Raw genomic sequence first — 26485 nt, 5'->3', positions numbered from 1 at the left:
GAGGGTGTGGAGAAGAGGGAGCCCTCCTACACTGTTGGTGGGAATGTAAATTGGTGTAGTCACTATGGAAAACAGTATGGAGTTTCCTCAAGAAATTAAAAATAGAACTACCGTATGATCCAGCAATCTCACTTCTGTGTCTATATATATCCAAAATAAAAGTAATCAGGATCTTGAAGAGATATCTGTACTCCCATGTTCACTGCAGCATTATTCACAATAGTCAACATGGAAACAACCTAAGTTTCAGCTGATGGATGAAGGGATGAAGAAAATGTGATAACACACACACACACACACACACACACACACACACACACACACACACACACATTATAAAGCCTTAAAAAGGCAGGAAATCGTGCCATTTGAGACAACTCGGACAGACTTGGGGGGCATTATGCTAAGTGAAAGAAGCCAGATCTCACTTAAATGTGGAATCTGAAAAAAAAAAATCAGACTCATTGAAACAGAGAGAAAGATGGTTGCCAGGGGCTGAGGGGGAGGGGAAATAGGAAGAGGTTGGTAAGAGGGTACAAACTTTCAGTTATAAGATGAATGCGGTCTGAGGATCTAATGTATAGCATGGTGACTATAGTTGGTAACACTGTATGGTAGAATTGAAAATTGCTAGGGGAGTAGAAATTGTGTTCTCATAGAAAAAAAGTAAATATGTGAGGTGACGGATGTGTTAATTAACTCCATTGTGGGAATCCTTTCACAATGCGTATGTATATCAAAACATCAAATTGTACACTTTAAATATATTACAATTTTATTTGTCAATTATGCTTCAATAAAACTGGGGAAAAAACCCTAGCATAAGGCCCACCTCAGAGCAGGCACTCAGGGGGGTCTGGTTGCTGGAATTAGAGGGACTCTCTCAAGAAGCGTTGCCCTTAATCCGCTTTCGACGGCAAAGCAAACAGGGCACAAAAACCGGGACTGTTGGTTCCGGAGCCATTTCGTCATCTGACCCCAAGTGTTGTGTTTTAGGGGGTACCATTTGCAGCTTGTGGTGCCTATGTAGCCCCCAAGCCTCAGACAGTACCTCTGGGGACCCTGCTGGGAGCACAGCTTGGCCCTGGTTGGTCGCAGCTTAACCGCTGCCCACAGCTAGGCCTAGAGTACAATGTGGGTGTCGCCGGCTAGAGTCGTGTGACAGAGCAGCCCTGGAGAAGTTTATAGGTATGTGGTAGTGCCACTCCTTCCACCACTGAGTCCTCCAGGAGAGGACAAGCTATGGCTGCAGGCCGGGGCCACAGCCTACCCTGGCACCATCTACGGATTACCCACGTGGCCCCTGGCCACACCCATATACGTAAGCAACTTGGGCTACTGTTACGATGACCACCATTACTGTTCTCAGGCCTCAGCCTGCTGGGCCAGAAGGGGCCCAAGAGAGCATCTGGCAATGAAGGGAGGGATCTTGCTGAAATTTCTAGTGGGGACCTGAAACCAGGTCCCTTCTCCCTTCTGAACTGAGGTCAAGTTTAAAAGGGATGACCATGACAGCCAATGGCAATGTGCAATGGGGTGCAGAGGGCACGAGAGATGGGCTGCATTGATAAGTATGTGTCTCGGTAACATTTACTTGTGATGGAAAGAGGCATCCTCATTTCCCTAAACTCTAAGGAAACGCTATTCCCAGAAGGGCTGCTGTTTTGTGAACTGCTCCGCTCTCCTATCAATGATCTCTCGTGAGGCCCTGATACCAGGCCCCAAAGTAAGCTGCACGTCCCTCATCTTGCTATACGTGGGATGCTCAAATTGGGCCAAATTGTGTTCACCACGCAACACAGTTTGCATTATCCTGGCAGGTTTTTCTTCTTCTAAATGGAAGTTTTCGGAAGGTTATAAGGACAACCAGGCCCATGGTTGGGACATGAAGACCAGCTGGAACGTCTATGTTCCCTAATCTGGTAAAGAACGAACAGTGTCAGGAGGGGTGTGGTCCTCTTGAGAACCTGCGCTGAGCTTCCATCTTAACTGAGAAGATGCTGGGAGGGAATCAGGACCACTTTCCTTTCGAGGATGGAACACAGAGACATTTTATCCAGTGGGAGTTGAGACCAGGAAAGGGGGATAAGTGGGTGGGTTAACACTCAAACTCCCAGTTAATTGCTGAGGGGCTCAGCCTGGGGACTTGCAAACAGCCCACAGAGCTTTCCAGACATGCTTGGAGGCATCCTGGAGGCCTGAGTCGCAGGTGGTGGAAGAAGGTAGAGGAGTTAGGTGGCTTGGACTGGGAATCCCAGAGCAACCACTTCATCCAAAGCAGCCTGAGTTACAGCTCTGTTGAGAGACCTGCAGCCTCTGGGGCCAAAGTGTCTTGCTTCTCAGAGCTCAGAGCACAAAATATGCCCAAGATAGAGAGTCAAGGCTGTTTTTCCTTTCACCGCTAGAACCTCCCTCTGCTGTGTTACGAGGAGGCTTGGGCAGCTGGGGCAGTATCAGGGCCAGACACTTTGGCAAGGCCTTTGGCCAACTAGCATTGTGGTTTCTGTAAGGGGCTTCCTGGGCAGCAGGTGTCAGCAAATGGGAATGGATTCTGGAAAGGAAGAAGGTAAGAAGTGGACAGAAATACTTGAGGGGTGTATTAGTCAATGGGGGTGTTATAACAAAATATCACAGACTGGGTGGCTTAAACAATAAACATTTCTTTGGCAGATTCAGTTCCTGGGGAGAACCCCTTCCTGGTTGACAGACAGCCGCCATCTTGCTGTGTCCTCAATGGTAGAGAGAAAGCTCTGGTCCCTTCCTCTTATAAGGGCACTAATCCCATCACAGGTGCTCCACTCTCATGATCTCATCTAAACCCAATTACCTCCCAAAGGCCTTACCTCCAAATACCATCACGTTGGGAGTTAGTGTGATTTTGGGGGGACACAAACACTCAGTTCATAACCAGGGGTGAGGCAGGAGCCTAAGTGAACAGGCAGGGGCAAGAACTGGGCTTGTTAGTGTTCTGGGGATCCTGAACAAGCAGGTGAGGCCCTGAACCTGCAGATGACATGCCCCCCTCCCATCAGGCCCTGTACGGAAGGACACTCAACCAGTCTCAGGATGTCGGGGTTTTCTAGATTTCCGGCCCCTGCTGTTTCTTCACTTAGGCACTATATTTATTCAGAGAGCTAAAAATGGCTAAAAACCATGGCTTTGGAGTAAAACTGGAGCTTCGGTGCCTGGAATTCCCTTCCCTGTTCAGTTTTGGTTAGTGGCAGCCATGTGAGAATAGGATGACTTTGGAAGACAGAAGCGAAGCGAGAAGCCAGTGCTGTGGCAGCTAGGGCAGTGTCCCTCATCCGCTGACTTCTCTTGTCGTCATGGGGCAGTCCTGGCCCCCCATGTCCCGCTGCCTTAGCTCCCGCCAGATCTCCTCCTCCAGCCGGGTCAAGTGTGTGTGCAGCTCTTGGTGAGGGGGCCAGCTTCCCTTGCAGGTCGCCCACTGTATCGAGGTTGGAGGTGGTCAGAGACAGATGGGGTGCCGGTTTGTTCTTGCTCTTGCCCGCGGCCCATTTTCCCTCCTGACTGTTGGTCTGGACGACTTCAGGCCCAATACCTGATGCACAGGCCCTTCCACCAGCTCCCACGGCCAGCGGGTCGCATCCCCATGGTAACCCTCTCATTCTACATCACCTTGACCACTCTGCTTTTCTAAGTGAACCCTGACTGGTGCAGAGATATCTCAAAAGAAAGAAAAGTTAGAAACCGGGGGAGTGGGTGGTGAGCAGGAAGCAACATACAAAAAGCCAGCATCTTCTAAGGAGTAAAACGCACATTTTTCTTTTGTGATGGTTTTTTCTGCAGCTTTATTGAGGTTTAATTGACAAATAAAAATTGTATAAACTTAAGGTGCACAACTTGATGTTTTGATACATGTATACATTGTAAAATGATCACCAGTACTGTGCTGTATATTTGAATGCACTTTAGAAAGCCTTTTCTGTTTGCTTCTCCAAGATGTTCTTAGGATTGTTTGGGGATCCTGAGCTTCCCTGGTAGTGTCAAGTCCTGGAGCCCCGGGTGGCTGTTGCCACTGCCCGGCAGCCTGCATGGAGCACACGGGCTCAGGTCAGGAGACCACTTGAATTCCCATCCTTCTCTGTTTTTCCTCATTACAACACCTTAAACATGTCCCATCCCTAATTTAGACCCCAGTCTCTTCATCTGCCCAATGGCTTGTTTGGATACATTGGTGACTTTCAAACATATTTATAGTAAGACATATATTTTGTATCAAGACTCAATACAAATACACATACACCGTAACAAAAGTTTTAAGAACGAATACTTAACCATTACTACATAAGATGCTCCTATGCACTGAATGTCTGTATCCTTCTAAAATTTGTGTGTTAGAACCTAATCCTCAGTGTGATGGTATTTGGACTTTGCGAGGGGATTAGGTCATGAGGGTGGTGCCCTTACGAATGAGATTAGTGCCCTTATAAAAGACACCCCCACAGAGCTCTTTGTCCCTTCTGCCATGATGTGTGAGGTCACAGCGAAAAGATGGCCATCTGTGGACCAAGAAGATGGCCGTCACCAGACACTGAATCTGTTGGTGCCCTGATCTTGCACTTCCCAGCCTCCAGAACTGTGAGAAATAAATGTTTGCTGTTTAAGCCACCCAGTCTATGGTATTGTATTACAGCAGCCTGAAAAGACTAAGAAATTGGTACTGTGAAGTCGGGGTGCGGCTATAACAAATATCTACAGAGAGCCTCAGTCTTCTTAGAGAATACCTGGTATGCATGATCAGAATGCTGGCAGAAATATGGACGGTAAAGGCCATTCTGATGAGGTCTCAGATGGAAACGAGGAACATGTCATCAGAGACTAGAGGAAAGGTGATCGCTGATATTAAGTGGCAAAGAAGCTGACTGAATTGTGTTCATGTCCTAGTGTTTTGTAGAAGGAAGAACTTGCAAGTGATGAAACTGGATGAAGCGATTTCTAAGCAAAGTGTTGAAGGTATGGCTTGACTCTTCCTGACTGCTTATAGTAAAATGTGAGAAGAGAGAAATGACCTAAAGATGGAATTATTAAGCAAAAAGGGAGCAGAAAAAGATTTGGAAAATTCTCAGCCTCTTCATATTGCAAAAAAATGAGAATACTAAGGGGGTGGCCAGATGACTCTTTCATAAGGAAATTAGTGCGGATGGAAACTCCAGGTGTAATCGACCTTCTCCACAAAAGCTAGGAATAGAGACGGGATTATGCCAGCTGAAACACTGCCAGCTGGCACTAAAGGAAACAGAGACAATGGGACAAAATGAAGGGAGAATATTAACTTCTTAGACCCTACAGAACGGGACCATAGAGCTATTCAGCCGTGAATATGGACTATTCTTCAAACCAAGGAAAGAAGGACCCCAGAGGTGATGGAGAGATCATCAGGGCTGCTACTCTAACCATAGGCTCAGAGTGTACTGGCCTGGGGGGCATGGCTGCTTCCACCTAGGTTCCAAAGGACAGGGTGGCCAAGCAGAGCCATGAGCTTGGGACTCCAGCCCATGAGAGCTTCAGGGCACCAGCAAAGAGCTGTCATGGGGCAAGGCCCGGAAGAGCACTACTGCAGGCCATCCCGCTGAGCTGTGGCGGTGCCCTGGCCATCCCAGTGAGTCTGAAAGGCAAAGCATGGTGCCAAAGAGGATTATGCTTGAGCCTTAAGGTTTAATGTTGCTTGCCTTGTTAGATTTTGGACTTACTTAGGACCTATTTAACCCTTTCTTCTTTCCTATTTCTCCCTTTTGGAATAGGAATGTCTATCCCATGCCTGCCCCACTGCTGGATTTTGGAAGCCTATAACTTGTTCGGTTTCACAATTCACGGCTGGGGAATTTTGCCTCCAGATGAATTGTACCTTGAGTCTCACCCATATCTGACTTAGATTTAGATGATATTTAGATGAGACTTTGGACTAAGAACTAAGACTTTAGAGTTAATGCCGGAAAGAGTTAAGACTTTTGGGGCCCTTGGGTGGAATGTATTTTGTATGTGAGAAGGACATGAATTTTGAGGGTCCAGGGACAGAATTCTATAGACTAAATGTGTCTCCCCCCAAGTTCATATGTTGAAATTTAATACCCAATGTGATGGTGTTAGGAGTGAGGCCTTTGAGAGTTGATTAGGTCATGAGAGTGGAGCCCTCATGAATAGGAGTAATGCCCTCATAGTGAGACCCCACAGAGCTCCCTCAACGTTTCTGCCACATGAGGACACAGCTGGAACATGGCCATCTATCAACCAGGAGGCTATCTGTGAACCTCACCAGACACCAAATCTGTTGGTGCCTTGATCTTGGATTTCTTAGCTTCGAGACCTGAGACTTTGTTGTTTAAGCCACCCAATCTATGTTATTTCTGTTACAAGAAAGGCAGTGCACTTGGATGTTTTGTTATTATCTTCTTTTTATTCTGTTTCATGTTTCCAAATATACGCTGGTTGAGACTTGCTAACTTGATTTTAGGACGACCACATATGGGTTACAAATTGCAGTTTGAACAGTTCTAGATGCTTCCAGGGTATCCAGCCAGCCCCTCGGCTCCAGGACACCATGGGGGTTTTAAGGGGCTTGTGCTGGTAGCCTGCCTCAAAGTGGCTTCCTCTGACTATGGACCCCTGAAGGGGCTGTGTTTTCCCCCTGTTTTTCACTCTGACCCAGCTAAAGAGCCAGATACTGAGCTCTGGGTGTTCAAGGTCCTTCCTAGCTGAGAACCTGACTTAGGCCTTCCTGGTCAGGGGGGCAAGAGGGTAATAATAGAAGATTCAAGTGGCCAAATAATCTACCAAGGCCTAACCTTGGCCAGTGTGGCATAGGCTATAGCCCCCAGTTTTTCAATCAAACACTCATCTGAATGTTGCTGTGAAGGTATTTTGTAGTTGTGATTAACATCTACAGTCAGTTGACTCTAAATAAAGAAGACTACTAAGACTTGATAATGTGGGTGGGTCTCATCCGATCAGTTGAAGGCCTTAAGAGCAAAGATTGCGGCTTCCCAGAGAAGAAGAGAATCCGCCTCCAGACTGCATTATAACCCCCTGCCAGAGTGTATAGTTTGCTGGCCTGCCTATAGATTTTGGACTTGCCAGGGCCCACAGTTGAGGGAGTCCGTTCCTTAAAAATCAATCAATCAATCTATCTATCTATCTATATCTATCCATCCATGTACTATCTATCCACCTATCTATCTATCCATCTATCATCTCTCTATTTGTCATTATCTATCATCTGTGTATTGATGACTCTGTCATCTATCTATCTATCTATCCAGCCAGCCAGCCAGCCATCTATCTCATCTCCTATTGGTCTGTTTCTCTGGAGAACCCTGACTGAGCCAGGAGATTACTCTGTGAGCATTCCTAAAGCACTGATTATAACCCCTTGACCACATTTTCACAGCTTTATGGAGGTTTTGGCCACCATGGTCCTGACCAGAATTAGTGGTTAACACTTACCTGTGCTTCTCTGACCCTGCAGCTCTCTTGCCAGGGACCTGGAGGTAGCTGGGGAAGCCACCAGGTGAGGCCTGGGGGCAGGTGGAGGGGGCTTTCCTCTTAGGAGTAGGGGCTCCTCTGCCTGAGGTTCCCATCGCAGAAAAGGACCCTGGAAGGGCAATAAGAGGCAGCAGAAAGTTCAGGACTGGCTGACATCAGCCAAGTCACTTCTTATTTCCCAACCTTGGCCCTTTGGTGTGGAAAATGGGACAAAATTCACCATCCTGGCTACCTTTGCGATCAGAATTGGAAAAGAGGCATGGACATATACACACTACCAAATGTAAAATCAATAGCTAGTGGGAAGCAGCCGCATAGCCCAGGGAGACCAGCTCGGTGCTTTGTGTCCACCTAGAGGGGTGGGGTAGGGAGGGTGGGAGGGAGATGCAAGAGGGAGGGGATACGGGGATGTATGTATATGTATAGCTGATTCACTTTGTTATACAGCAGAAACTAACACACCATTGTAAAGCAATTATACTCCAATAAAGATGTTAAAAAAGAAAAAACAGAATTGGAAAAGAGAGGACAAGTGGGAAAGAGCCTTGGGAGAGAGCAGCACATCCGTCCATAGGAGGCATCCTACCGCTGGGGCCCCCAGGGCTGCACTGTGACTCCCGTGGACCCTGCACACAGCCCCTCCCTTGTCGCACCTTAGCCAGGTGATGGGATTCTTGCTCCTTGCACTTTCATGTTCACCACTGTGTGTTCACCACCGCAGCTCTAGCTCCCAGCTGAGTGCTGGACAAGCAGTACATCTGGGTCTGAAGCAGCGCACGGAAGGCTGGACTGAAGGACTGAAGGATGTGCAGGCTTCTCGCCAACAGACGGGCACTCCCACCCCAGGGGCACAGACAGTACATCCCACCCACAGACTGAGGAGCTGCATCCGTGAGTCACTGGCAGGCAAAGGCCATCCTGCCTGAGGGCATGAGTCATAACAGACCACAGCTGACGATGGGCAGCTCTGAAGATGTCACAGATGCAGCGCCTCAGCCTTGGCAGCGGCGGGCCTGATGACACAGGGGAGAGAGGCCCGCCGTGCGAAGCGTGAGCCACAGTTCCGGGCCCAGTCTATGATGACTCGCTGTGTGAGCTGGCCCTGGCCTCCCCGGTCTGTAGAATTCGTCAGAAGCACCTGAAGAGCCCTTTGAATGTGCAGCTGGCTGTCCCCCTCTCCCGCCCACACAGGGATTCTGGCGCAGGGCCTAGGAAATCTGCATTCTTATCAGCAGCCCCTGAGCCCAGGATGCCCAACCTGGCTTGGAGGCTGCACTAGAGCCGCTTTGGGGGCCCTGTCCACTGCCCCAGTCTTTTGGTTCTAGTATTCTAGAATATCTTTCCATCACACGTTCCAAGAAGTTCCTTGAAGGAAGGGCCAGCTCACTTTCTTTTCCTTGAGCACTTATTCCAGGCCCCGGGGGTAAGCAGCAGTGGGGGACACAATGACCCAGGCCTACTTCGTCGCTGCCTGAGACTCTCCGCCACTAGCGACACTTCCCTTCTAAGCCACACACATTCTGCGACAAGGGCTGGAATCCCGAAGCGCAAACCCAGGGTGTCCGGCAGTCAGGGGGACGCGGCAAAACCCCTCCAGACGGGCACATGGGGGAGGCCCGGGTGGCGGCACTGCTGGGCTTTGAGCAATACCCTGGGAAAGTTACTGGGGAGAAGGTGGCAACTTATGGCCCTGCTTTGGGGAAGGTAGGGGCAGGAGGTACAGGGAAGCGTGAAAAGCCTGGTAGGAGTTACACTGTGGAGGGAAAAGGAAGGTTCTAGAATATGAGGTGGGGGGAGGTGGTCACGGCAATATCCTGGAGGACCTCAAGTACTGGAGTAGCTAAGGAGCCGGCCCTAGACCCTGTTGTCCCTGAGGAGCCATGGGCCCAGGAGCATGGGCTACTGGGAGCCGAGCTCTGGGAGCTCGAGGCTGCGGCACTGGGGACAGTCTGGGGTCCCTCTGAGACCCTCTTCTTTGCGTTGCCCCCAGTCAGCAGTCTGCACCCAAAGACAGGGCCTCCCCATCGGGGATGGTCTCAGTGGCTTGAGGCCTGAGCTGGGGCTTCCAGGAGGCTGCTTCCCCCACCGCTGGCTTTCTGTTCAGGGCAGGGAACAGCCCATCTCTACCCTCTCACCACCTCCGGCAAGCCGCTCACCCTCTCTAAGGCTCAGTCTGCTCCTCCGTGAAATGGGGATATGATTGGCACCTGCCTTAGGATTTCCATGACCTTAAACGGGAGGCTGCACAGAGATCCTGGGCGCCAGGCCTCTCCCAAGGAGACTCTGTAGCCCTCCTCCCATCCTTCGCGGCGGAAGAGAAACCCTATTAGACCTGCCGGCCTGCGGCCGGGCCCCGGGGAAGAGAATTCGACCTAGAGGAGCCCAGAGAAAGGCTGGAGAGAACGCGCGTTCCCAGGCGCAGGCACGAGGCGGCCGGAGCAGCTGGTGCTGAGAGGACACGCGGAAGGGCAGGGAACACCAAAGAGGGCTTCATTGCTTGGGGCAGAGAACCAGGGGACAACTAGAAGGGGGCAGATGCGGGGGGGAAGGGCTGACCGGGCTGCCAGCAGGTGGGGGGGGCCGGCGTTTGCACAAATCTGGGCTCCTCGTGCCTGGCCTTGGCCTGCTCTGTCCTCTTCATGCAAGGTCGGGTTGGGAGCTGGAATGCAAGGGTGTGGCCACTATGGGCTGGGTGGGGGAGGGGAGATGCAAGGATGGGTGTCCCCAGGGGGGCAGAGTTAGGCCAAGCCCCGAGCCAGGCCCGGACTCCAACGGAGAATTTGCCGACACCTAGCATGGCTCATGGGGGGCTGAGCCCTGGACGGAGGCCAGCCTCTTAGGCCAAGGGCTGCTGTGGGAGGTGGGGAAGCAGCCGCCACAGGGCCTCAAGCTGCCCAGGCCCTGGTCAAGGCCATCTCCCCTACCCCCCCGGCAGGCCACCACCCAGCGGCACCTTTTACTTTTCTGGGTCTCTGATTTATGACCTACACCCAGGGCCTTCGGCGGCTCCAGGCCCTTGTCTATACGCCTCCTGGACGTCCTCCAGCGCATCCCTCCAAATTAAGTGTGGACCAAGTCATCTGCTGTCAGGATCCGCCATGCCCCCGCCTCCCCCCGCCTCCCCCGGCCCCAGGAAGAGTCTTGGTTCCTTGGGCAGCCCTAAATTTCCGGCTTCAGGACTCCTACCCCATGTCACCCTGCTGAGAACTGGCTAGACCCACTGCCAAAGGGCCCTGTCCCCTGAACACAGGGCACCTGCTTCTTCTTGCCACCCCAGGGGCCCCATCCTCTTGCTGAGCCTTCCAGTGCCCATCAGCTGACCTTCTGTTCCCCAGCCCTCCCAGCACTGCCACCCTCTCCCCACTCCCGGCCCTGGCTCACAATCTGCTGGGCCAAAGCCAACCCGAGCTGGTGCAGAGGGGATGGTGGATGTGATGGTGAATTCTATGTTGTCAATTTGGTCAGGCCACGGTTGCCCAATTGTTTGGTCAGACACCAGTCTAGATGTTGCCGTGAAAGTATTTTTTTGATGTGATTAACGTTTATGGTCAGTAGACTCTAAGGAAAGCAGATTATCCTCCATAACGTGGGTGGGCCTCATCCAATCAGTTGAAGGTCTTAACAGCAAAGACCGAGGTTCCCCTAAGGAGGAATTCCGCCCCCAGACTGCAGCGTACAAGCTCCACTTGAATTTCCAGCTGTCAGACTCAAGACTGCAGCCCGCTGGCCTGCCCTGCGGAGTTCAGACTGGCCAGTCCCCAGAATAGCACAAGCTGCTTCCTTAAAATCAATCTCCCTCTGCCCCTCTCTGGGTCCGTTTCTGCCTCTTCTTGCTGAATACGGTGGACAAGAGAGGGAAGTGAGTCGGCTGGACTGGCATGTGGCAGCCACTGCCGTGCATGGGGAATGTGAACACCCTTGGGGACCCCACGCCTGTGGACCACGTTCCCAGCCTGCACCCAGTCCCTCCCCCAACCCCATGGACTCAAGCCTCTTCCGCACCCAGCTGGTGCAGGCCGCGCAGGCATGGTCTGCAGAGGCCACTGGCCTCTGGTGAGGAGGGCTGTGTTCCGACCCGGGGCAAGGTCCTTCCCCTCCCTGGGCCTCAGTATCCCCGTTGCTCAACAGCAGAGCCGGATGAAAGCAGTTGCTTGTAAATGTGCCGAAGGGAATCGTATACAGTAGGTCAACTTGTCAAGCTGTCCAAATAGGGCTTCCCCGGCTTCTGTGGAGTGAGGGAGCTGCGGAGAGCTCGCCTGCACCCGTGCCTCACTCCTGCCTTAACTTTGGACTTCGACCCCCAAAGTCTGGCCGCCCCTGCCTGCTGGACACCTGCGGGCTGTATCCACCACGCTTTCGGGGTGAACCATCTCCCCCGGAGCCTTGCCTGGTTCAATGTGCGTCTGGGCTGGTGGAGGGAAGCTCATTACTGCTTGTGACTCATAAAAGAAAACTGACGGACAAAAGCTCCTTTCAGAGCTCCCTTTGAACCCCAGGGTCTCGTTATGTGACAAAGATATTTAGAGGATGGAGGCAAGAGCGGTCACATATGAGGCAGGAAAATGCAGCCCTGTCTCCTGGGGCAAGTGGCAGCTGGAGTCCCCCTCCCTCACACTCGGGCCCTTGCTCTTTGGTGAGCGGGCCGGAAAAGGTGTCCCTGGTCTAAGGTTGCACTCCACCGCCTGACGGGCCCACTCGAAGGCTAGGAGCCCAGGCGCCCAGCAGCTTTACAAGATGACTTCCTGTCCCCGGGGATCCTTGCGGTCCGGGAGCTCAATGCTGCTCATGTTCTAGACAACCTCTCAGCTCTCCTGGGGACCCGCACACGAGCCCCCCAAAGGCCAGAGGCAGCTGACCTGAAAGAGGCCCTTTGGCCTCCTTCTCCCTCCACCCTCGACTAAGTGAAGACGCTTTCCAGAATGTGTCTAGACAGCACGAAAGGAGCTGGTGAACGTAGTGAAAATTCTTACCTGGGCCTCACTCAAGGTGACCCTGTGCAGGACGTTATCCCTCTAACACAAAGAATAACCTCCCCGCATGCGCCTTTCTGCCACCTCTGCCTCTGCAGGAGCCTCTGAAGGCTCGGGAATGAAGAGCGGATGAAGAGCTGTAAATAATGTAACCAGAATTCCAAAAGGATATGAGAGGAGGCGGTAAGAGCTCACTCTGAAGGTCAAGGGAAGCCTCCGTGGTTTCTCATTCTCTGACCACCTGGGTACACCACCAAATGCCAGTGGTTTTGTTATGGGTAGGCTGTCAAATGGAATCCCGGGAACCAGTGTGTCTGGGCCAACGGGGATCAGAGCTGTCATTTTCAGAGCCCAGCTGGTGTAGCGGCGTCCCAGGGTCTTTGGAAGCTCTGGCTTGCCACCTGCTGCCTGTGGTCTGGCCCTCCCTGGCTTTCTTCCCCCCTACAACGGACACCCAGGACATCAGTGGCCCATGGACACCATGGCGGTGGGTGTGGCTATCTCAGCCAAGGCCTGGTCTCACCTGCTGGGTACTTCCTGCTGCACGCTGGGTAGCTGGTCTCAAGCAGAGGACATCACTATGCCTCGGGCTGGCACTTTGGCAAAGCAGAAGCCAGGACGCTGAGCTGCAAAGCCGGAGGTGTGAACACGGGCTGCTGCCAGCCGTTGCCAATGAGCTGGTGTGGCCCCTGAGCTATCCTCTGTCTTGCTGGGACGTGCCACTGCTGTCAACGGCTTCTTGGGAGGTGGCCTGGGATCCAGGGGTTCTTCACCCAAATCAAAATTCCCTGGACTCTGCTGGAATTTCCCCTCTCAGGAGAGAATCCCTTTGCTCCCAAAGGCTCAGGAGGGCAATCATCCTTCTTCTGACTCCTCCTCAGCTCCCCTCCCTCCAGGCCAAGAGCCCTGCCCCGTCCAGAGTACTCGGGCTTATAGAATGCGTGCGCGTGCTTGAACTCCAACGACCCTGCAGAAGGGTCATCATCCCATTTGAAAGGGAGGAAGCTGAGGCCCAGATAGGAGAAGGGCCACTCTGACAACCCAAGACCATGGAGCACAACCTTGTCAATCCCACCCCCACCCCCAGCCCAGGCCTGCTGGAGACTCAAGGACTAGCAGCAGCTAGTCCCAGGCCAGCTTGCTTTCCGCTCCTGGGGACCCTGAATGGCTACCCAGTGATTGCAACGCCTCGTTTTCAGATTCAGTTGGCTGTCTCGCAGCAGCCACTGGGCCAGTGTCTGGGTCCGCTGGGCTTGCCCTGTTGGCTTAAACAATAGACATTTATTTCTCACAGTTCTGGAGGCTAGAAGTCCAAGATCAAGGTGTCAGCAGATCTGGTCCCAGGTGATGGCTGCTTCCTGGCTTGTAACAGCTACCTCCCTGCTGTGTCCTCACATGGTGTTTCCTTGGTGCGTGTGCACGGAGAGAGAAGCAGCTCTGGTGTCTCTTCTTATAAGGACACTAATCCCATCATGGGGCGCCCACCCTCATGACCTCTTCTAACCCTAAGCACTTCCCAAAGGCCCCACCTCCAAATACCATCACATTGGGGGGAGGGGGGGAGGGCTTCAACATATGAATTTGTGGGGGGGGGATGCAAACATTCAACCCGTATCAGCCAGGGAGAGTAGAGACGAAGGTAAATTACTAATCCTAACCCTGGTGAATTTCCTCTCCTCAAACACAAATGACCCCAAGGCCCTGGTCCAACAGCAGGGAATGGAGCAGCTCAGGCAGTGGCCGAGAGCTCCAAGCCCCGTGTGCCTTTCTCTGCGGGCTCCAGTGTTGGACAGGTTTGTTTTTATTAATCAAATTATTGTCTATTCACAGGTTTCATATGCTTACCTCACCTTCCAAAGCAATTAAGTAGAAAGTCCCCTTTGCAATTCCAACAGGGATGCCTTTGGCTGGCCTGGGGCTTGGGGGTCCCTAGGAACGGCCGTTCCCCTCGCCGTGCGCCAAGCCAGAGCAGAAAGCCTTTGGAGTGGCAGCCCGGGGTGGGGACAGGACAAAGCTGAGCTTCAGACAGCCCAGAGGCCTGGCCTGACTGCCACTCCCTGCCCCCCTGTCCTGTAACTCATCTGGCCTGTGGCCGCCTCGTCCCCCTGGTATGCGTCCGCCAGAAGGAACCTGAAGAAGTCATTCCCTCTGTTGCTCCGGAAGCTGCGTCTCAGTCACTTCCACCACCCACATCCCAACCCTCAAGGAAGCTACCGGCCACATCAGGAGATGCCCTCCCCCAATGGGCAAATGGTCATTCTTCCCCCTGCCCCCAGCCTTCCCTCCTCCAGATATGCTCCAGTTTGCCAGGGTCCTTCTGAGTGTGAGTCCCAGAACTAGCCAGGATATCTGGTTGGTGTGTGGGCAGAGCAGAGCCGAGGCAAGCCATGTACAAACAATTGACACCTAGTATCTCATTGAATCCTCCTAAGAGCACTTTTAAGTAGTTTCTACCCTTTGAAAAGATGAAAAAGACCATCTGCGTCTCAGAGGGGTTAAGTCATTTGCCCAAAGTCACAGAGACAGGAAGTGGTAGAGTCAGAAGTCTAATCAGACAACCTGGTTCCAGAGCCCATGCCTTACACACTAAACTGAACAAGGGAGCAGCACACTCACCTCCCTTGCTCTGAACGCTTTGCCTCTGTTGATACAGCCCGGGGCCCTGATTGCTCTTCTGGCCGCTCCATTGCGGCACCAACTCATGCTGAGTGTTGAGTCTTCTCGCCCATCTCCACGCCTTGCCCTGTGTTCTCTGGGCCCTGGTTCAGAGTTCCCCGGTCTCCACTGCCCACGTCCCCTCCTCCAACTGAGCCCTGCTGCAGCCTGTGCAGGTCCCTCCATCTCCCCGCTCCACGCCCCTGCCAGCTAACGTGATCACTGAGTAAAGTTAGAGCACAGCAGGCGGGCCGGGGCCTGTGCACAGAGCTGTGAGCTGGCAACCACTAAATTGAGAACAATTCCTGGAAATCAGGAAACAGCTATTGAGGCCAAAGGCACCAAAATTAAATCGGCCTTTGAAACAAGTGCATCTCCGCAGGCATCAGCTATGATTCTGCAAGTTTCCAAAATGAGTCCTTAAATGAGATAAAGTCTTCCAGCTCAGGTTGGACTGGGCACGTGGGCGCAGAGGGCTGGGCCATCTATGGAAGCATCAGGGCCTCAGGTCTTCCCTGTGGCACAGCGCCCAACCTTCCTGCAGGGGCGTGGACCGTGTCATCTGAAAAATGGACAGCAAGAGACATAGCACCTTCAGTGGAGCCTGATGCCAGGGGATTTCCTCCCTCTCGAGAATGCTTCCAGCCCTACGGGCTGAGATTCCTGGGGTCCGAGTGGTTCACAAGTGTTACCCCTTTTCCTTATCCCTGAAATAAGATCATTTGCGAAAGCACGGACAAGTATCGATACCAAGGGAGACGTTTCTTGGGGACTCACAAAAGTCAGAAGATGCTCCTTGAGCTCAGTGCGGGCGCAGCTGCATCCACCTGGCATTTTCCAGTTTGACATCGCGGGCGCTGGCCTCGCGGTCCAGTGCAATTCAACAAATGCCCCCCAACCCCGGGGATGAACAAGGTTGCACTGCAGGGAAATGGAGAGGAAAGACTCGGTGCCTACCTTTGCGGAGCTCACAGACATGGAAACACCTCCTTGTAATAGAACACCCAGCCTGCTAAGTGCTAAAGAAAATGTGCCACGGGCGGGCTCAGGAAGCTCAGAGGAAAACTGGGTGGTTTCCACTTCAAAACCTGGGAAGTCTTCCTAGAAGAGGCAGTAGTTGATCTGGACCTTGGAGAATAAAGAGTGTCTCAGTGGTCTGAGCTGACGAGGAGGGCATTGTCGATGAGGAGAGAGCATGGGCGAGGGCATGGAAGGACATCCTTGGAAAATGGAGAGTCACCCACTTGGCTGGAACCCCGTGTCCTGGGCCATCAGCCTGGGTCGAGGTCAGGCCCGATTCTTCAGACAACCGGAAGCCATCAAAAGTCCTGATTAAGGGGGGCTTCCCTGGTGGCGCAGTGGTTGGGAGTCCGCCTGCCGATGCAGGGGACACGGGTTCGTGTCCCGGTCTGGGAAGATCCCACATGCCGCGGAGCGGCTGGGGCCGTGAGCCATGGCCGCTGAGCCTGCGCGTCCGGAGCCTGTGCTCCGCAATGGGAGAGGCCCGCGTACTGCAAAAAAAAAAAAAAAAGTCCTGATTAAGGGAGGTGGCACAAGAAGATGTATGCAGAACCTCTTACAGCTGTTCTCAGAGTGAGATCTGAGGAATCCTGGAGGTCCCTAACACTCTCTTAGGGGATCCATGACGTCAAAACGATTCTCACAGCAACGCTAAAATGTTCTTTGACTTTCCCACCAGCTTGGCATCGGCACCGATGGTGCAAAAGCAGTGGTGGGTGAAACAGCAGGGGCTTGAGTACGAATCACAGCGCTGGCATCAAGTCGTCCTAGTCATCATTGGATTCTTCGTCATCATGAGCTTGCAGTTCAAAAACAAAAAGCCGTCTTCTCCTTAGAATGTTGTTAGCAAAGAAGTAATAATTAACTTGATTAAATATTGACCCTTGAGTACCCATATTTTAAAAGTTCTGTGTGACAAAATGAGAAATATGCTTAGAGCCCTTCTGCTAGCAACCCAAGTACAAGTTCGACTCAAGGTAGAACACTCATGTGAGGGTTCTGAGTTGTGAGTTGAGCTGGCTGATTTTTTGCAGAACATCATATTTACTTGAAAGAATGACTAACTAATGTTATTCTGATTTGGAGATCTGGCAGACATTTTCTTGTAAATGAACAAAGTGGGCCCATCAATTCAAGGAAAACAACTGACAGTATTTTTGCCAATGATAAAATGTAAGATTTCGAGCACCATTAAGAATTTTGAAAAGCCACCACTGTGAACATGACAGCTTCCCAACAGATAAAGACTTTGCCCAGTGGGATGGATGGTGGTAGTAACACAGGTGATGTTCTGGTGTAGAATGGAATGCGTCAGCACCGGGAAGGTCTGCATAAGGCAGGGCACTGACATTTTCCCAGGGACCAGTGCACGACGATGCTCCCAAACCACGACCAGTAAAAGATCCCTTCAAAGGATAAGAGAGGGGGGTTCACTGGGGTCAAGGACGGAAGATTCATTCATGCGGTTTCATACTCCACACTGCACTTAACCTGTAAGAAACAACCAATGGCTGAATTTTTGTCTTGTATCAAAGAAGAATGTCCATAATTACATGAAAAGTCGATTGAAATATTCCTCTTTTTTCTTTTCTTTTTTTTTTTTTTCTTGGCCACCCCACACGGCCTGCGGGATCTTAGTTGCCTGACCAGGGATGGAACCGGTGCCCCGTGCAATGGAAGCACACAGTCTTAACCACTGGACCACCAGGGAAGTCCCTAGTCCTCCTTTCTCTAGTTGCATGTCTACATGAGGCCAGATTTCCTTCATACACGTCAACCATAACAATGCAGCGTAACTGAACAGAGAAGTACATGTGAGACTCTGGCTGTCTTTTCTCAAGCTAGATATTGGAGAAATTCGAAAAAATGTAAAATAATGCAACTCTTTTCAACACAACTTTTTGTTTTGAAAAATACACTTATTTTCCTTCCATTATTTATATTTACATGAAATCAGTTTATTATGTTAATTTCATATTAATAAATAAATATTTTAACAGTCTTATTTCTAATATGGTTATCATGAAGAGAAAAAATCCACAGAAACAAAAAAGCTCTTGGGGGTCCCCAACAAATGTTGTTGTTGATTAACCTCACTGTATCCCGCTTTTTAAAAAAATTGCGGTGGGGCTTCCCTGGTGGCACAGTGGTTGGGAGTCCGCCTGCCGATGCAGGAGACACGGGTTCGTGCCCCGGTCCGGGAAGATCCCACATGCCGCGGAGCGGCTGGGCCCGCGAGCCATGGCCGCTGAGCCTGCACGTCCGGAGCCTGTGCTCCGCAACGGGAGAGGCCACAACAGTGAGAGGCCCGCGTACCGCGAAAAAAAAAAAAAAATTGCGGTGAAATTCACGTGACATAAAATTCATTATTTTAAAGCATACAATTCATTGGCGTTTTGTACATTCACAGTGTTGTGTAACCATCACCTCTGTCTAGTTCCAGGACATTTTCTTCTCCCCGAAAGGAAACTCCAGACACATTAAGCACTCGCTTACCTTTTCAGCCTCCCACTGGCCCCTGGCAACCATTAACCTGCTTTCTGTCTCTGCGGATTTACTCTCAGTAAGTTCTAAGAGTAGAGCTTACTGTTGCAAATCCCAGCTCTGCTGTGTTTTAGCTGTGATACCTTGGTCAAGTTGGGTAATTTCTAGAAGACTCGTTTTCCTGACCCCTAAAGTGGAGATAATAATAGTACCATCTTCATGGGGCTATTGTGAGCATTCAGTGGGAAAAGGTCCTTAATGTTCCTGGAACATAGTAGATGCTCAATAAACGGGAGTTCACATCAACCCCTGGGAGGGAGCATTGATTCCATTTCCGTACACTCTGTCTCTAGATGTGACGGGCAATATCTCAAGAATGAGAGCCAGGTATCACTTTTGCTTACCAGCCGTGAGACTTTGATGAGTAACTTCACCTCTCTGAGCATTGCTTCCCTCATCTATAAAGTGGAACTAATATAATCCCCATCTTGCAGGGTAGTTGTGAGAATCAGTGTAGGAGTGAATGCTTATAACATTCTTAGCACGTAGGAGGCACTCGATGGCCGGCAGTCATGGGGGGCTTTGGTTTGCAGTGATGACAACGACATTGATGGAAATGGGAAAGTGCTGACACCATCCTCTAGGCTCTCACACCCTGTGTGCAGCTCAGTGGCCACCACTCTGGCTGGGTCCTTCCTCAGAACCGTTGGAGTGATGGGCACCTAATCCCAGCACAGGGCAAGATGATGGCAGCATGGTCTGCCTAGTGCCCCAGCGGCCTTCGTCTTGGCTCGGCGGCTCTCTGTGCACTGGCTGCTCGGGCTTTAGAAGAGCAAATCAGTTTACACGAAGCTTTCCTGCTAGGGCCATATTTTAGCTCCAGCCCCAGAAGACACTCCAGTCCCCCAGTTCTGGAAAGGCCTCAGGGGCTCAAACTTGAGAGGTGCTCTTAAACATGCCTGGTAGCTCCCCATGGCCACTTCTGCAACACCCCTTCTCTTCTCAAAAGAAAGAAACATGCTCTCCTACTGGAGTCCACGCCAACGGTGCAGGGCTCCCTGGGGTAAACCTGTCTCTGCTGCCGTTGGCTCTGAGCCTCACAGTTATGGGCTGACGCCTGTCAAGCTAGAGATGCCCCCCGTCAGCCCCCCTTCACTGCCACGTTCACGCCACTAACGGGGCTGTTACTTGAAACCTGAGTTCTTTTTTCTTTTTTTTTTTTTTTTTTTTGCAGTATGCGGGCCTCTCACTGTTGTGGCCTCTCCCGTTGCAGAGCACAGGCTCCGGACGCGCAGGCTCAGCGGCCATGGCTCACGGGCCCAGCCGCTCTGCGGCATGTGGGATCTTCCCGGACCGGGGCACGAACCCGTGTCCCCTGCATCGGCAGGCGGACTCTCAACCACTGCGCCACCAGGGAAGCCCCCTGAGTTCTTTTTTTGATGTGGATCATTTTTAAGGTATTTATTGAATTTGTTACAGTATTGCTTCTGTTTTATGTTCTGGTTTTTTTGGCCCGGAGGTATGTGGGATCTTAGTTCCCCGACCAGGGATAGAACCCAAGTTCCCTGCGTTGGAAGGAGGATTCTTAACCACTGGACCACCAGGGAAGTCCCGAAACCTGAGTTCTTGTCGAAATGAATTTGAGAGTGGGAAGCTGAGGAAGGCCGGTGGGGTGGAGAGTGCACGGAATCAGATGTGGATTCAACCCTGCTGACGACTGGAGACCTCCTGGGCCTTGGGTTCCCCACCTGAAGAATGACAAGGTCGGACTAGCTCCGGCTTCTTGGGTTTCAGGGAGCAACGACCACTGAGTATTCACTGTCCTGAGCCCTTTAGGACCTTCTACCTGATTCACTTTGCCCTGCAGAGGCTTGCTCTGGTCCCGAACACCTGAATAAGACAGGAAAGGGACAGCTCTACACTGGATGGGTAACAGAAGTCATCACATGTCACAGAGCAAGCTGGCCAGCCCCAAGCTTCACCCAAATGGGAAGCGGGTGTCTTCCTGCTCTGTGCACAGACAGAGAACCCACGGGGGCAGTGAGCCAAAGGCAGATCGGTATATCTATTGATGGCAGATGGCAGAGGTGAGCGTAGGGTGGGCAACTGGGAATGTACCTCAGTCAAGGGCCTGGAGCGGTTTATTGGGTAGTCTTAGGGAACTCTGAAAACTTAGCCTGGGGATAATATAGACTGGGTCCTCGACATACTGCATATGCCCCATGGCCCGTGGGTTCTGAATGCCTGTGGGTATCAGCCCCAGGCACTCGGTCCAATGATCCTCACTGATGCACTCCAAAGATACTGAAGCCATAGTGGTGGCTGGGCCATGAGTGCAATGGCCAGCATGGGAGGGAGGAAGGATGAAGCCAGGAGCCAGCTGGAGAAAGACGGGATGGAGGTCCTGGATGACCTATCCAGATGAGAAAAGCCTTTTAGATCTGCTTTCGATTGGGCAGAGGAGGGAACCACAGGTATGCCTTGGAGTAGGAGAGCCAATAGACAAGAGGCCTCGGCACTCAGCCTGGCTTTCTCTTCCCTGGGATGCAAGATAATGCTGAGTATGTGTTTCTCTTTCTACTCTCTCCTAGACGCTGCAGTGACAAAATGTTCATCCAGGACTCAGATTTATTCCCCCCAAACCAAACTCACGAATCTTCCCAAGGAACTGAGGCTTTTCTTAATTTCCATCTACCACCGTCACCTCTCTGGGGAGGTAGAGGTGGGAAAGAAGATAGAAATTGTATGTAGCCCTGAAGCCGGCACCAAGGAAGCCTCAGGCTACAAAGCAAACACGTGCAAAACCTCTCCCGTAGCTGTCACATCAATATCAAATTACCTGCTTTATTCACTTACAAAGCTCAACGTAAGCAGCAAACCTCTTAGGCTCCAGGTCTCAGGTCTGGGCGGTTGAGAGGCAGGGGTGGTACCTGATGGCTCCCAGGGGCCTGATTCGTCCTATAGGGACAGCCCAGGCTTCAGGCCATGGTACCACTTGCTGCCCAGGAGTACGTGCCTGGCTGGCCATCCGTGTTCACCTCTACAGGTGCACGCACGCGTGACCTCTGCCCTGTGAGGTAGGCAACAGCGATATCCATAGTCCCATTTCAAAGACAAAGAAACTGAGGCCCAGAGAGGTAAGTGATTGGTCACACCCAAAACTCAGCTTTCTTGACTCCAAGCTCAGCCACCTGGCGGTTCTGCCTGCTGCCACCCGAACTGGCAGTTAACACTGTTTTCTGAGGTCATCTTAGGGCAAGGGCACAGGTTGGGGAATCTGTTTCCGCAATTCCCTATTCACTCTTCATATGCAAACATGAATGTATGTTCAAGGCATATCAGTTAACATATCACTTTCATAGGCAATTAAGAAATTGGCCCTCAAAATTACAGCAGAGGATGAAACTTCTGGGTTTATGAATTCAGGAATCAAAGGGTCAGTCCTTTATGGCGAGTCCTGGTGTGGTTTTAACTTTCCTCTGCTCCACAGTAACCCCTCCAGGACTCTTTTCTTTCGCCTGTCTGTAGTCCAAGAAGCCCCTCCACACTTTAATAAAAGTGAGCTTATGGGGTATTTAAAGGAGAGTTACAGCTATGGGAATACACAGTTGCAAGTCTTAAGTGGTGCCCGAAACTACTGTTGTAGGCTGAATAATGGCTCTCAGTGTGGAACCTGTAGATGTGACCTTATATGGAACGAGTAGCTTTGCAGGTATGATTAAGTTAAGGATCTTGAGACGGGGAGATTATCCTGTACAATCTGCATGTATCCTTTTAAGAGAGTGGCAGGAGACTTGTCACAGACACGCAGAGGAGAAGGCAGTGTGACCATGGAAGCAGAGATTGGAGTGAGGCGGCCACAAGCCAAGGAATGCTGGAAGCTTAGGTACTGGGAGAGGCAAAGAGCAGATTCTCCGCTGGAGGGAGTGCAGCCCTGATGACACTTTGATTTTGGCCTAGTGATAGAAATTTTGGACTTCTGGCTTCCAGAACTATGATAGAGTAAAATTTCTGTTGTTTTAAAGCACCCAGTTTGTGATAATTTGTTACAGTAACCAACCACAGGAAATACAGAGGTGTATTAGGGGGCATAATGGGAGACCTGGTAAATGGAGAAACATGCCTTGTTGTTAGATATGAAGATTCAATATTAAAAATACATCAATTGTCTGTAAATTGACCTATAAATTCAATAAAATCTCAAAGCTTCTCAAAGGATTCCTGGAACTGGATAAAACTATTCAAAAGATCATCTAGAAGAATAAGCACATGGCGAGAATATTCAGAAAGAAAAGCAAAGAGGACAAACTCTCCCTACTGGATAGAGGAGCATATTGTAAAGTTCTTGCACAGGGATAAAAACCCAAGAGATCAACTGATTAAAGCACAAAGCCCCCCAGTATACCCAAGTATATATGCAAATTTAGTATATGATAAAGTTGATATTTCAAATCAGTGTTGAAAGGCTGCATTATTCCATAAGTGGTGATGGCTGTTTCAAAATGGCTACTTAGAAAACAATAGAGTCAGATCTCTACCTCACTCCCTACAGTAAAATAAATACCAGCTGTGTCAAAGATTTAAATGTTAAATATGAAACCATAAAAGTACAAGAAGAATAAACACATGGAGTTTTTTCTCATTATATAAGTTATAATTTGGGGTTTGGGAAGGTTTTTCCAAACAGGACATAAAAACTTGAAGTCATACAGGAAAAGGTTATCAATTTGACTGCATATAAATGAAAAACTTTTATATTATATAAAATATAAATATTATATACAATATGTAATATATTACATATAAAGCATATTATATTTTAAGTATGTATTATATCTCAGTGCTATATATTATATAGAATATTACATATATTAAATACATATGTTATATCTCAATGTGAGAAAAATATTTCTAACAGATATGACACAGGCTTTATAACCCTCTCTACAGTGAGCTCTTACGAATCCATAAGGAAGAGAACAAACATCCCAATAGAAAAATAGGCAGTAGGCCCTGAAGAGATCATTCCCCAAGAGAATAAGTACAGATGGCCAATAAATATGTGGAAAGATACTATCACCAATAATCAAAGCAATGCCAAGAAAAAAATCTTATTTTTCACTTATCAAATTGCCAAAGGTTTAAAAGCTTGACTAAACTGGTGATTTCCTTGCACTTTTGGTAGTGTAAATTAGTATATTTTTGAGGGCTGTTTGGCCATGCGTATCAGCATGTATAATGTGCACAGCCTTTGACCCAGCAAGCCCATTTTGAGGAATCTACAAGTATTGATATAGGAAGATACTCATGGTGTACAGTGGAGATAAAGTGCTTTATAGAACAATATTTATGATTCAAAGACAGCTGTCTGGAGTATGTACGCCAAATGTTAAGAATAGTTATCCTTGGAAAATGAGATTTGGGTGTGATTTTCATTTTCTTTGTACTTTCAGTATTGTTTGCTGGTTTTAAATAGCATGTATCTTTTTTTCTGCAAAAACAATAAAGCTATTTTCAAAAAAAGAAATGTAGAAGATGAAACTTTAACATAGAGCTTTGTAACAAAAGTGGTTGGCTGTTTAGGAACAGATATGGAGGCGGAAGGTATAGCCCCAAGAATAGGTGCTCCCTCAAGGCCTGCCATGTGGCAACTGAAAAGGTAGGGATGGAACATGCCCTCTTAGAGTCCCTGCAAGACTTAAATGTGAAAATATATGGCAGAGAGTAAGCACCCAAAAGGAGCGTGCTTATTCGTGAAAACATAAGAACCCTTCTCATATGTGGTTGCTAAGTAATGGCTCCCCAGTGATGTCCACGTCCTAATCCTCAGAACCTGTGGATACGTTACCTGGCATATGGCAAAAGGGACTTTGCAAATGTGATTGACCTAAGGATCTTGAGATGAGGAGATCATCCTGGGTTTTCTGGATTGGCCCTAAATCACCCAGGGGTCCTTATAAGAGGGATGCGGGAGGGTCAGAGTCAGAGAAAGAGATATGATGAAAGAAGCAGAGGTAGCATTGATGTGGGGCCATGACCCAAGAATGTGGGCAGCCTCTAGAAGCTGGAAAAGACAAATAACTGGATTCTCCCCTGGAGCCTCCATAAGGAACACAGCCCCGACAATCCATGTCAGTCTTCGACCCTCCAGAACTGTAAGATAATACATTTGTGTTGTTATAAGCCACTAGGTTGGTGGTAATTTGTTACAGCAGCCACAGGAAACTCATACATGATACAAGGAGAAGGAAGTCAATTTCCCTTGCATTACGTCCTTGTCTTAGGCTTCCTTCCACATGCTAAGCTCTTGAGGGAAGGGGCTGTATTTGGTTCATCTTATGTGCCCCAGAGCCCCGTACAGAACCTGGTCCTGACAGGAGCTCTCCAATCCGTTCTCTTCATTCTATGCTGGGGCCAATGATCCTGCTCAGGTGCATATCAGCTTTCTCCAGGACTATTCACACAGCCTCCTCATGGGCTTCACGGCCTCACTGCCTCCAATTTCAGGGCCATTGTCTCCACAGCCCTCAACATGATCTCTCTAACACATCAAGTCTGCCATGTCACCCCTCTGCTCTTTAATATTTAGTGACTCTCCGTCACCTATAGGATGAAACCCAGTGCCACAACCCATTCCAACCATCTATCTCTTCTGCCTTTTCTGTTGCTATTCCCTGACACCTACATTCCCACATCAGCCATCCCAAACCTCTTGCTCTTCCCTTTCACCCTCCACATCATCACACAAGCTGTCCTCTCTGCTTGGCAAGCTCTTGCATCCTCTCCGCCTGGCCATTCTCAGCCATCCTTCAAACCTCATCTTCCCGCAGAAGCCTTCCCCTGGGGCCCCCACGACTCCCTCTTGGAGTGGGTCTGGATTGTACCACAGGCACTGGTTCTGTGTCTGCCCCCAAGTGACCGTGAGCTATTGGTGGGAAGGGATTGTGGCTGTTTCATTTCTGCTTCCCTATAGCAGGAGCTCAGCAAATGCCTTCTGCATTGGCCCACTGCTGAACTAGTGTTTATCAAGACGAATTACTTAGCATGGATTGAGTCCTGATACAATTCAACTTCACTTGGCATCAGCAAATGTATCACACCCTTTCTGTCTCTTCTATTGTCTCTCCAGTACCAGGCTTCAGGGGCTGATGGATTTATCTGAGAAGATTCCCAGCCCCTGTGTGACCCTGTTTATTGATCTTAGTCAGGCTACAATCATTACATCTGTTACCCAGCTCTGGACAAGTACCATTAATAGCCCTTCTCTTTCCTCTCTTGTATCCTTTGCTTCAGCCCTGTCAACCACATATATGTTGCTCTTTCTTTTTCTTTGCTTAGTCCATGCTGTACTGATTATTTTTTCACCAGTCTGGGAGCCCCTGAATCTCTTATGTGGCCCCATGGAGCCTTTTAGAAAACCAGCTATAACACCAAGAGAGAGTATGCCCAGCACTGAACGCAGCACCTGGTGCGCTGTAAGAACTTATCACACAAATGTCTATGCGGGCAGTTCTCAAATGTGAGCAGGCATCAGAATCATCCTAGGGCTTCTTAAAACACAAACTGCTGGGTGCCACCCCCAGAGATTCTGATTCAGTAAGTCTAGGGTGGGGCCCAAGAATTTGCATTTCTAACAAGTCCCTAGGTGATGGAGATGCTGTTGGTCCAGGGACCACGTATTGAGAAATACTGGTCTTTGGAAAGAGTGTGAATGAGTGTACAAAAGGGAACTTGTAAAATTAGTCACTGTACCATGGGAACTGTAGAACTCTTATTAGTCAGTAGGGAATACACATGGATGCGGGAAGTGGGAGGTGCTCATGTGGTAGAGAATGGGATTTTGAGGAATGCAC

This window comes from Stenella coeruleoalba, assembly GCF_951394435.1.
Source record: "Stenella coeruleoalba genome assembly, chromosome: X".
NCBI classification, from domain to species: domain Eukaryota; kingdom Metazoa; phylum Chordata; class Mammalia; order Artiodactyla; family Delphinidae; genus Stenella; species Stenella coeruleoalba.
This window is presented reverse-complemented; position numbering follows the sequence as displayed.